Source organism: Balaenoptera musculus, chromosome 2 (assembly GCF_009873245.2).
Source record: "Balaenoptera musculus isolate JJ_BM4_2016_0621 chromosome 2, mBalMus1.pri.v3, whole genome shotgun sequence".
In the NCBI taxonomy this organism is placed as follows: Eukaryota; Metazoa; Chordata; class Mammalia; order Artiodactyla; family Balaenopteridae; genus Balaenoptera; species Balaenoptera musculus.
In genome coordinates, this window is record NC_045786.1 from 60,453,819 (window position 1) to 60,465,609 (window position 11,791).

At 39.0% G+C, this 11,791-nt stretch overlaps 1 protein-coding gene across 5 annotated transcripts in view; it reads right to left on the reverse strand.

Annotated features, from left to right (window-relative positions):
- ARID3B (AT-rich interaction domain 3B) overlaps positions 1-11,791 on the reverse strand; it is a 60,310-nt gene that overhangs the window by 38,626 nt on the left and 9,893 nt on the right. The gene's annotated exons all lie outside the window — the stretch shown is intronic.

Sequence of the window (11,791 nt, forward strand, 5' to 3'; positions counted from 1 at the left end):
ACAGACAGACAAGTGGGTTATGCCTCTGAGGGGACTAGAAGAATATGGCACCTAGCACTGCCAGCATGCAAATAAAAGGCCTTGAAAAAATAACAAATCAAAGTCTAATCTGACTGCTACTCAAAATTTAAATAGTGCTTCCTCAACACCTCAACCCTGGAAGAGGAAATGTAGTCACTATCCTTGAAAATCTAAAAGGCTGCCTTGTGGAAGAGGAAGCAGGGTTGTCTTTTTTTTTTTTTTTTTTTTTTTCCCCTTTTCCTTTTTTCTCTAAAGCCCCAGAGGGCAGAACTAGAGTCACTGAGCAAAAGTTAACAGGGAGAAGATTTCAGGTCGATTAGAAGAAAGACTTCTAACAATCAGAACTGCCCAATAATGGAGTGGGACTTCGCAGGAGGTAGGCAGCTTCCTGTCCCTAGATGACCATCTGTCTGGGATGTCATGGTGTGGATTCCAACATGAGATAGGGCTGGATGAGAGGGCCCCTAGGGGCCCTTTCTGTCCTGAGAAGCAAAGAGCCTAGGACAAATTCATTCAACGCTGATTTCCTGAGAACCCACCCCAGTTAGAGCATTGTGCAAGGTGCTGAGAAGAATTACCCACTCCCCTCAAAAAGTGGTTCCCACCACCGGGAGTTTTACCACAGAGTTGGAAAAACAAGCTGAACACACACAGCATTTAATAGATAGAGCAAGTCAAAGTACCAAAACACAAAGTGCCCAGGAGGTGGAAAAAAGGAGGCGGCTCAGAGGTGGAGATGAAGCTGGCCTCGAAGAATGGGCTGAGAGATTTACAGTCTCGGTGAGCATGGAGTGGGGGATAAACAAGGCATGTTTTGGCAGGGAGGATGCAAGTCTGAATAGTTAACGTGGAAACGGGCTGTGAAATGCCTTGAATGCCAGGAGGAAATTTAAACTCTGAACTGTGAAGAGGGGGGAGGCGGTGGATGTTTTCTGAACAGAAAAATAAATGATTAAATCAGTGTTTTAGATGATTTTAATGACCCATTTTTGTTGGAAAATACATAATATACACATACAAATGTATATAGGCACCTAATCGGATTGGAATCATGGGGGATTTTCACTTTTCAATTTTTTCATTACATTCATTCACATACAAACATCTGATCACTAGGATATACTAGATACTGTGAAAGGTTCTGAGGGAAAAAGAACAAGACAGATAAGAACCTCTGACTTCTTGGAAGTTACAGTCTAATGGAGAGAGAGAGAGACGATTAAAAAAACTGTTTATTTTTTCTAGATTAACGTCTGAATCATTTGTCAAGACCCATCACTTGCTTCTTCCCCACCCCCCGCAACAAAGAAAATTCGGACTGCACTGAAATTACAGAATAATTTAGTGAACTGACACAATCACAGTGTAAGAGAGCAATACTCTTCATTTAATAAAATATATTTTTAATGCTCCTCAGTAATGATTTACAACGTTAACATATTACTTTTGTAAACGGTATGGAAGATTTGAGAGGGAAAGCCAGCACAGGGGCTGGCCAGCTATGCAGTAGCCCATGCTGATAATCTGGGTTGGGGGTGGGGAAAGCAGTAGAACCAGGGAGAAATGACTGTCTTAAGAAGCAGCCAAGTCAGAGAATCAACCGGATCTGGACTGAGGGGATGAAAGAGAAAGAGAAGGATGAATCTGAATCTTATCGTGAGAAAGGTATGTTCTGATGAAAATGGAGAGACGCTGGGCAGGGGATCAAGCAGGAGGTCTTTGAGCACTAATGAAAACAGACCACTGTCTCCGGGGTTGCATCGGGGGTGACAAAAATAATCCCACAGCCCTGGAGGACGCCAGGTTATGGCAACTGGCAGCAGCAAGAGCCAAAGGCTTATTGCCAAACTTCCAGTGAGAAGAGAGACATTTAACCAGCATCTCCTGACCCAAGAAAGGTACCTTGGGCTTTTTTACTGAGATTTGAAAAAAAAAGCCCAACCAGACCACGCCTCTAAGATCTTAGGAGCCAGCACTGCATTCCTTAGAGCTGTACCTCCCCAGAGACAGGAGCGCCTGACTTTAAAAGCAATTAAGTATCTAGGCTATTTTAGGATTACTCCTTGACCACCTGGAATATCTTATTAAAGCACAGCTCAGATGTCCAAAGCAATTTTAGTTCCCATTCCTCACTCCTCCCCAAGGCAAGAGTTAACCCCTTCCTTCAGGTTTAAAGCACAGAGGCTAAACTACTAACTCTTCACTTGAGCTCCCCATATTCTGAAACCTCTCAGAAACTGCCCCATCCTTAGAACACCATCACACACACCACAACTTTTATAGAGATTCTTGAGTGGTCTCTGAAGACACAAACAGTCATGTGTTTCCTTTCCATCTACTCTCTATAATCTAATAGATTCTGAACCCCACCCAAGGTTCGGATCTGGGCAAATTCCTGGGACTTGAACCTCAAAGTAGTCATTAGCTAAATCACTAGACTTCAAAGGGCTGATCCCAAGCTCATGGATATCAGTTAATAACTTTGAAATATGAAGTGTAACAAAAGTATTCGGGCTGAATAGTGCTGTTGTTACTATTGTTATTATTTTTTTAATAAGCAACACATAAACTACCTTTTCTTTGGCTACACCTGTGGCTCTGTAGGTATTATCTATACCATACTTGTGACTATCCTACTACTGGACGGGTTAATGATGTTGTAATGTTATAAGTCCAATTCCCAGATCTCAGGAGGAAGAAAAGAAAAACATCTCTGCCCTCCCACCAGCTTTAACTGATCCCAGGAGGTAATGAGACATGCACAAGGGGGTAATGGGCAGGATTATAGGAGAATCCTAAAAGGAGAGGGGAGCCCCAGGAAGTAAAACAGATACTGTTATAAGCAACACTGTTGGACTACAAAACCCTCCTGATAAGATCAGGATTACTGCTCTTAGCTCAATCGCTCAGGCCTTGGAAGCACTAGAGTTATAATTATCAGATGCACACCTTCCGCTGTCAGGTAACTTTAGCAGGAACCAGAAAGTGCCTCCCCACCTCTTACAAGCAACAAAGATCAATTCAAACTCGGTGGCTTGGAAAGAGCCAAGGGACACTTTTCTGATTAAGCAGTAGAAAGGAGGAAGGGTGGGGGAAGGGAGAGAGGGTGGCAGTCCTACCTTTCCATCTAGGTATATAATCACTCCATGCAATAATCAAGAAGACTGCCCAGAAATGGGGTGTTTCTACAAAAGGAGGAAGAAAAACTAAAATGCACGGTTGGTGATGAGGACACCTCTATGCCAAAGAGTGAAGTGGCCCAGCCAAGTCTAAGTCTGAGCGCCACAGAGGAAAGCCCCAGCTCCTTTTCTGCAGAATTCGAGTCAGCAGCACTGCTTATTCCAGCCCATGAACTATCCACCACCTGAACGTCCACAATGGTTGCTGACATCACTTCACACCACAGAGCTTCAAAAGCCAGAGCTGAGCTGAGTGGGAGAACACCTCATCTGACCTTCGTCTGAGAACAGAGGAAGTCAAGAAACCTGCCCGAAGTTGGTGCTTCAGAAAAGTGTCACCAAACTTTTTTCTTCAAACTACATATTTTAAACGTATAGGAAGAACACATTTTTTAAAAATGCTATGATGAATCATTTTATAAAGTAAAAAAAATTTTCAAGTGTGGGATTCCCCAGAGCAGGTCTCCTCAGGCAGACCACACAGGTGCACTTTGTGTTTCAAGTCAGCCCCATTTACAACTTTGAGAGCATCTCCTAGGGCTCCTCCCGACCCACGGCCCCACACCCTGGGGGACAGCACTATGGTGTACACATTCCAACTCTGAGGCCAGCTGCCCCTGTGCTGCCCGCTGCCTCGCCCAGGCTAAGTCTCTCTCATACAGAGACAGTAACTTACTCCTCTGTGAGGCTTGTGCACCTGGCACAGGGCCTGGCAGACGGTAGGGGCTCAAATAAATGTCAATACCTGAAGAGCAAGCCACAGGAATGAACTTAGGAGAACTGCTGCGGGCTAACTGATGAATTTGGGGGGGGAAAAAAAATCACATACTGAAAAGCAGGTGGACTTCAAGTTCTAAAATACAACTCCATAAAAGGGATCTAGAAAGCAATATAAGCCATTTCCTAAAGAAAACAGTTTGAGTTTCAAGAGGATACACAGAGGAGAGTGCACCCTCTCTCCCGGGCTGGCAAAGAAGGAGCCCCGTTATTCATAGGTAAAATTAGAAAAGCTTTAAAAAAATGACAATGTTCAATGATAACAAGGATTGGGGCAATGGGCTCTCCTATATTCCCATAGGGAAATATTAAAATACCATGACCTTTTCTGAAAGTCACTTGCCTTAAAATACCCATCACAATAAAAACAACAGCAGCAGCAACAACCAATAATAACTGAATACTTACCACGTGCCAGGACCTACCCCCAGTGTTTTATGTGCATTAAACAGTTAAACCTCAGCACAATGCTCTGAGGTGTGTACTATCATTACCCTCCTTTTTCAGATGAGAAAACCAAGGAACAAGGAAGACACGAGGAAGTGACTTGAAGAAGGCTGCAGAGTGACCCAGGAGTGTCAAGTTGAGAATCAAGCGCAGGCCGTGCGCCTTCAAGTCCCTGCTTGTAACTGCCTTACTTTCTTAGTCTCCTCCTGATCTTGTAATTCTGTTCTATGAATCTACCTGAAAGAAACAGCTAGAAATACAGTACAATTGTATGTTTAATAGCAAAAGATTACAATAGCCTAAAGGTGTGACAATAAGGGCACAGGCAACACATGAAGGTGCTACCCACATGACAGAACACTGTGCAGCCATTTAACACTGCCTTTTAAAAGAGTTTGATCCCTACTTCACATCCTTCCCATTAATTCAAGATGGAGTTAATACCTACATATAAAAAATACAACCATAAAATAATAACTATATATATTTTATAATTTGGGGGATGGGAGGGCCTTTTTAAATTTTTAAGTATGACAGAAACCATAAAGGGAAAAAATCAATAGATTTAGCAACATCAAAAATTTAAACTACCTGATGAAAGAACTACAATCAAGTTGGAAGACCAACAACTGTGAAAAATACTTGAAACACAAAGACAAGGATCTATGCGAAAGAGCTACTACAGATCAATAAGAAAAAGATAACAGAATAGAAAGCTAGGTAAAGGCAACAAAAACACAACATACCAAAACTCATGGAATGCAGCAAAAGCAGTACTAGGAGAGAAGTTTATAATAGTAATAAAAGTCTACATTAAAAAACAAGAAAGATGTCAAATAAACAACCTAACTATACTTCAAGGAACTAGAAAAAGAAGAACAAACTAAGCCCAAAGCTAGCAGAAGGAAGGAAATAATAAAGATTAGAGCAGAAATAAACAAAACAGAGAACAGAAAAACATCAACGAAAGTAACAGTTGGTTTTTTTGAAAAGATGAACCAAATTGACAAACCTTTAGCTAAACTAAGAAAAAAAGAGAAGACAAATTCAGAAATGAAAGAGGAAACATTACAACAATGCCACAGAAATAAAAAGGATTATAAGAGACTACTGTGAACAATTATATGCAAGCAAACTGAATAGTCTAGAAGATATGGATAATTCTCAGAAACTTACAACCTACCAAGACTGAATCATGAAGAAACAGAAAATCTGAAGAGACCTATAACTAGTAAGGAGACTGAATCAGTAATCAAAAACCCCACAACAAAGAAAAGCCCTGGAACAGATGGCTTCACAAGTAAATTCTACCAAACATTTAAAGAATTAAAACACCAATCCTTCCCAAACTCTTCCCAAAAATTGAAGAGGAGGGAATACTTCTAAACTTATTTTATGAGGCCAGCACTACCCTGATACCAAAGCCAAAAGATGCCACTACAGGAAAACCACCTGATGAATATAGATGTAAAATCCTTAATAAACTATTAGCAAACCACATTTGAGAGCACATTAAAAGGATCATATACCATGACCAAGTAGGATTGATCCCTGGGATGCAAGGATGATTCAACATACAAAAATCAATCAATGTGCTATACCACATTAACAGAACAAAGGATAAAAATTACATGATTATCTCAATAGATGCAGAAAAAGAATCTGACAAAATTTAACACCCTTCCATGATAAAAATACTCAACAAACTAGGAAAAGAATGCACGGCCTCAACATTTTAAAGGCCATATATGAAAAGTCTTCAGCTAACATCATACTCAATGGTGAAAAACTAAAAGCTCTTCCGCTAAGATCAGGAACAAGGCAAGGATGCCTACTCTTACCACTTCTATTCAACATAGTACTGGAAGCCCTAGCTAGAGCAATTAGGCAAAAAAACAAGTAAAAAGGCATCCAAACTTGAAAGGAAAAAATAAAAGTACCTCTGTTGGCAGATGACATGCACTTATATGTAGAAAACTCTAAAGATTACACACACACAACATACACACAAACTGTTAGATCTAATAAATGAATTCCAGAAAGTTATAGGATACAAAATCAACATACAAAAATCAGTTTTGTTTCTGTACATTAACAACAAACAACCTGAGAAGGAAATTAGGAAAAACAATCCCATTTACAATAGCATCAAATAGAACAAAATACCTAGGAATAAATCTAACCTAGGAAATGAAAGATTTGTACACTGAAAACTACAAAACATTACTGAAAGAAAACAAAGAAGATACAGATAAATGGAAAGACATCCTGTGTTCACGGATTGGAAGAACTGAATATTGTTAGAATGTCCATGCTACCCAAAAGTGATCTATAGATTCAATGCAATCCCTATCAAAATCCCAAGGGCACTTCTTAACAGAAAGAGAAAAAACAATTCTAAGATCCTTATGGAACCATAAAGGACCCCGAATAGCTAAAACAATCTTGAGAAAGATGAACAAATCTGAGGCCTCATACTTCCTGATTTCAAAACATATTACAAAGCTACAGTAATCAAAACAGTATGGTACTAACATAAAGACAGACAAATAGACCAATGGAACAGCATACAGAGCCCAGCAATAAACCCACGTACATACAGTCAACTGATCTTTGACAGGATGCCAAGAATATGCAATGAGGAAATGACAGTCTCTTCAACAAATGGTGTTGGGAAGACTGGATATCCACATGCAAAGAATGCAAATGGATCCTTATTTTACACCACACATAAAAAATCAAGTCAAAATGATTAAAGACTTGGGACTTTCCTGGCAGTCCAGTGGTTAAGACCTTGTCTTCCAATGCACAGGGTGTGGGTTTGATCCCTGGTCAGGGAGCTAAGATCTCACATGCCTCATGGCCGAAAAACCAAAATATAAAACAGAAGCAATATTGTAACAAATTCAATAAAGACTTTAAAAAATGGTCCACATCAAAAAAATCTTAAAAAAAAAAAAAATGATTGAAGACTTAAATGTAAGACCTGAAACTGTAAAGCTCCTGGAAGAAAATATAGGATGAAATCTACATGACATTAGTTTTGGCAATGATCTTAGATATGACACCAAAAGTACAGCCAGCAAAAGCAAAAATAGACAAATGGGACTACATCAAAGTAAAGAGCTTTTGCACAGTAAAGGAGATAAAGGAGATAGAGTGAAAAGGAAACCTAGAGAGTGGGATAAAATATTTGCAAACCATACATCTGATAAGGGATTAATGTCCAAAAGATATAAGGAACTCCTACAACTTGACAGCAAAAAAACCAATACCCCAATTAAAAAGTGGGCAAAAGACTTGAATAGATATTTGTCCAAAGAAGACACACATACAGCCAATATGTATACGAAAAGATGCTTAACATCACTAATCATCAGGGAAATGCAAATTGAAAGCACAGGATATCACCTTGCATCTGCTAGGATGGCCATTATAAAAAACAAACAAACAAAAAGCCAGAAATTAACAAGTATTGAAGAGGATGTGGAGAAACTGGAATCCTTGTACACTGTTGGTGGGAAAGAGTATAGAGATTTCTGAAAAAATAAAAAATAGAACTACCATATGATACAGCAATATTCACTTCTGGGTATTTAATCAAAAGAACTGGAGTCAGGACCTTGAAGAGATATCTGTACTCTCATGCTCACTGCAGCACTGTTCACAATAATCAAGATATAGAATCAACCTAAGTGTCCATCAATGGATGAATAGATAAAGAAAATGTGGTTTATACACACTATGCAATATTATTCAGTCACAAAAAAGGACATTCTGCAATATGTGATAACACTGATGAACCTGGAGGGCATTATGCTAAATAATGTAAACATTTCAATAAAAATTTAAATAAATGTAAATAAAGTGAAATAAGCCACTCCCATTTATATGAAGTATCTAAAGTAATTAAACTCATTGAAGCAGTAAGTATAATGGTGGTTGCCAGGGGCTGAGGGGAGGGGGATGGGAAATGGGAAGCTGCTGTTCAATGGGTATAAGTTTCAGTCATGCAAAATGGAAAAGTTCTAAAGATCTGCTGTACAACACTATGCTTACAGTTAATAATGTGAACTATACACTTAAAAATTTGTTAGAGTAAATCTCATGTGCTTTTCACAGTTAAAAAAAGAAAGAAAAATGGGCAAAGGCTACAAGCAGGGTAAGTCACAGAACAAATACAAAAGGCAAATAAATATATGAAAAGATAGTAATATACATATACCCTCTGATACAGCAAATTCAACTTCTAGAATAATCTATCCTACCACAGAAATACAGACAGAAGGGCAAAGGGTCAAACGGCATCTACAAAGATAGTCTGTATTTATACTAAACACACATACTCTCACACATTGTGTGACTATACACTAAATAGGTAAATATACAGAAACAGCCACAGAAGCTGATTCATGCCTAACTGTGGCCTCCTCTGGGATGGGAGGGAGCAGAGTAGGCAACAGAACACTACAATATGTTTAAAACTATAAGTTTTCACTCTGTATTTTCCTATATTGTTTCAATTTTTCATGAGCATCTATTCACATTACTTATATATAATTTTGAGATATGATTATAAAAACATTAATAAATAAATCTTTATAAACACGCATCAAAGGACAGTCAAAATACTGAGTAAAAAAGTTGTAAAACTCCTGAATAAAAAAGTAATTTGTTAAAAGCAAGCAAATGTATTTGTGAAGAGAAAAAGCTCTGAAAAGGTACAGGCCAAATTGTTAACAATGACCTGTGGAAAGGCCGACTTTTACTTTACACATTTCTGTACTTTAAAAATTATTTGAGTCAATATAACTTTGGTAATATGTTTTTTAAAAATTAAACTATTTTAAAATAACACTTTAAAATAATAAACACTTTATAAAAATTCCTCATGGACTGTTAGGTAATAAAGGTTGGGAACAAAAATAAAACCAAAAAAATATGTCTGTAATAGGCATTTAAAACAAAACACAAAGGAAATACAAGAAAATGTTTACATTTATACCTAAGTTATATGGTTGTGGTGATTATATTTTCTTCTTTACAAATTTTTATATTCTCTAAAATGAGTCTGAATTACCTGGAAAATCAGAAAAAATAAAGTTACTTTTAAAGTAACGAAACCACTGAGAAAAGATTATCCTTGCCCTGCTCTCTCTGGAATAGGAAGAGGAGAGGCATGGAGGCAGAAGTCGGACCACCTGTGTTCATAGCCCAGCTTCCCAACTCTGAGACCACAAGCAGCCCATTTCACCCTTCTTTCCTCATCTGTAAAATAAAACAAACATGTAAAGGGGGGATAATATCAGGGCTTACCTCACACAACTCATTGAAATAAGGCAAATACCCAGCACAGGAGAGATAAAAAAAAGTCCAAGCTATTAAAAATCAAAAACAAACTAGCAAAAAACCAAACTAGCAAACAGAATCATGAGCGAGGATAGTCTGATGTGGAGCAACTCTACCACCTCCCCGTCTCCAAAGAAAACCTCACTAGACATGCTAGATAAAATTTAACACTCCACACCCCTTACACACATAGCTAAGCTTGAAACCAAGAGCCCACAGTGCCAGAAACAAAAAGGAAGGAATCAGAGAGCAGTGAGCAGGCACCGAAGCTGAAGGGCTCAAGGGAAAAGGGACCTAGATATAGTTTTTAACAGCTGAGGGCTGAGGACTGGGGATTTAATCACCCCTATGGGAGAAGAGTCCATGCCAGGAACCAGAGCTGAGATAAATGCATAAAGCCAGAGGCCAGGAAGGACTACGCTTCCACCCTTCCATGAACTAGGGCCTATAAAACTGCCCACCAACCTGGAGAAGAAGTGACGAACACTGCCATCTGCTAGGGTCCACATGGAAAAAGAGGGTCCATAAGAAATGGAAACCCAGGCTCTCACCAGGTACAAATGTAAACTCCTAATTCATACCCCAAACCAATGGCAACCAGCTAAACTTGTAGGGCCCCAGCAGGGGAGAAAACAAAACTCCCCTTAGGAATGCTTCCATAATCCAAAACACATGGGACTCCCATGGAAACAAATCCCAACTCAAAATAGGATTACACTGAAAAACAAAAACAAAAACAAACCACTGCAAGAGGAAACAAACCATCAAAGGGGAGAGTAACATGACACAAGGAGAACTTGCACCCCAAGAATTAGAGATAATAATAAAATAATTGAAAAGCACCTTTAATTTTTCTTATCGAAGTATAGTTGATTTACAATGTTGTGCCAATCTCTACTGTACAGCAAAGTGACTCAGTTATACACATACAGACATTGTAAAAGCATCTTTAAAACAAGCATGTTTAGGGCTTCCCTGGTGGCTCAGTGGTTAAGAATCCACCTGCCAATGCAGGGGACACAGGTTCGAGCCACAGTCCGGCAAGATCCCACATGCCGTGGAGCAACTAAGCCCGTGTGCCACAGCTACAGAGCCTGTGCTCTAGAGCCCACAAGCCATAACTACTGAGCCCGCATGCTACAACTACCGAAGCCCACGCACCTAGAGCCCATGCTCTGCAACAAGAGAAACCACCGCAACAAGAAGCCTGCGCACTGCAACAAAGAGTAGCCCCTGCTCGCCGCAACTACAGAAAGCCCACGTGCAGCAACAAAGACCCAACACAGCCAAAAATAAATAAATTAATTAAAAAAAAACAAAAACAAGCATGTTTAAACAATGGCAGAATGTTGGTTGGTAACTGCTAAAAGCTGGGCAAAGGACACAGGTGGTTCATTACCATTCTCTTCTTTTGTATATATGAAATTCCCATGATAAAGAGTTTTAACAAGTCCATATAAAGTTTTTTAAAAGTTAAAGATGTTCAAAGAGCTAAAGGAGGAAATAGAAACCATATGGTAAGAACAGGCATATTTTTAAAAACCAAAAAAGAGTATAATTGCTCTACAATGGTGTGTTAGTTTCTGCTGTACAACAAAGTGAATCAGCTATAAGTATACATACATCCCCACATCCCCTCCCTCCCACCCTCCCTATCCCACCCCTCTAGGTCGTCACAAAGCACCGAGCCGACCTCCCTGGAGCACACCTATTGGTGCTATTTTTCCAGTACCCTCTGCTCACTTTCATGTCTCTGTGTCACATTTTGGTAATTCTCGAAATATTTCAAACTTTTTCATTATTATTATATTTGTTATGGTGATCTGTGATCAGTGATCTTTGATGTTACTATCACAAAAAGATTACAATTTGCTGAAGGCTCAGATAATGGTTAGTATGCTTTATCAATAAAGCATTTTTTACTTAAGGTATGTACACTGTTTTTCTAGATATAACGCTATTGCACAGTTACTAGACTACAGTATAATGTAAACATAACTTTTATATGCACTGGGAAA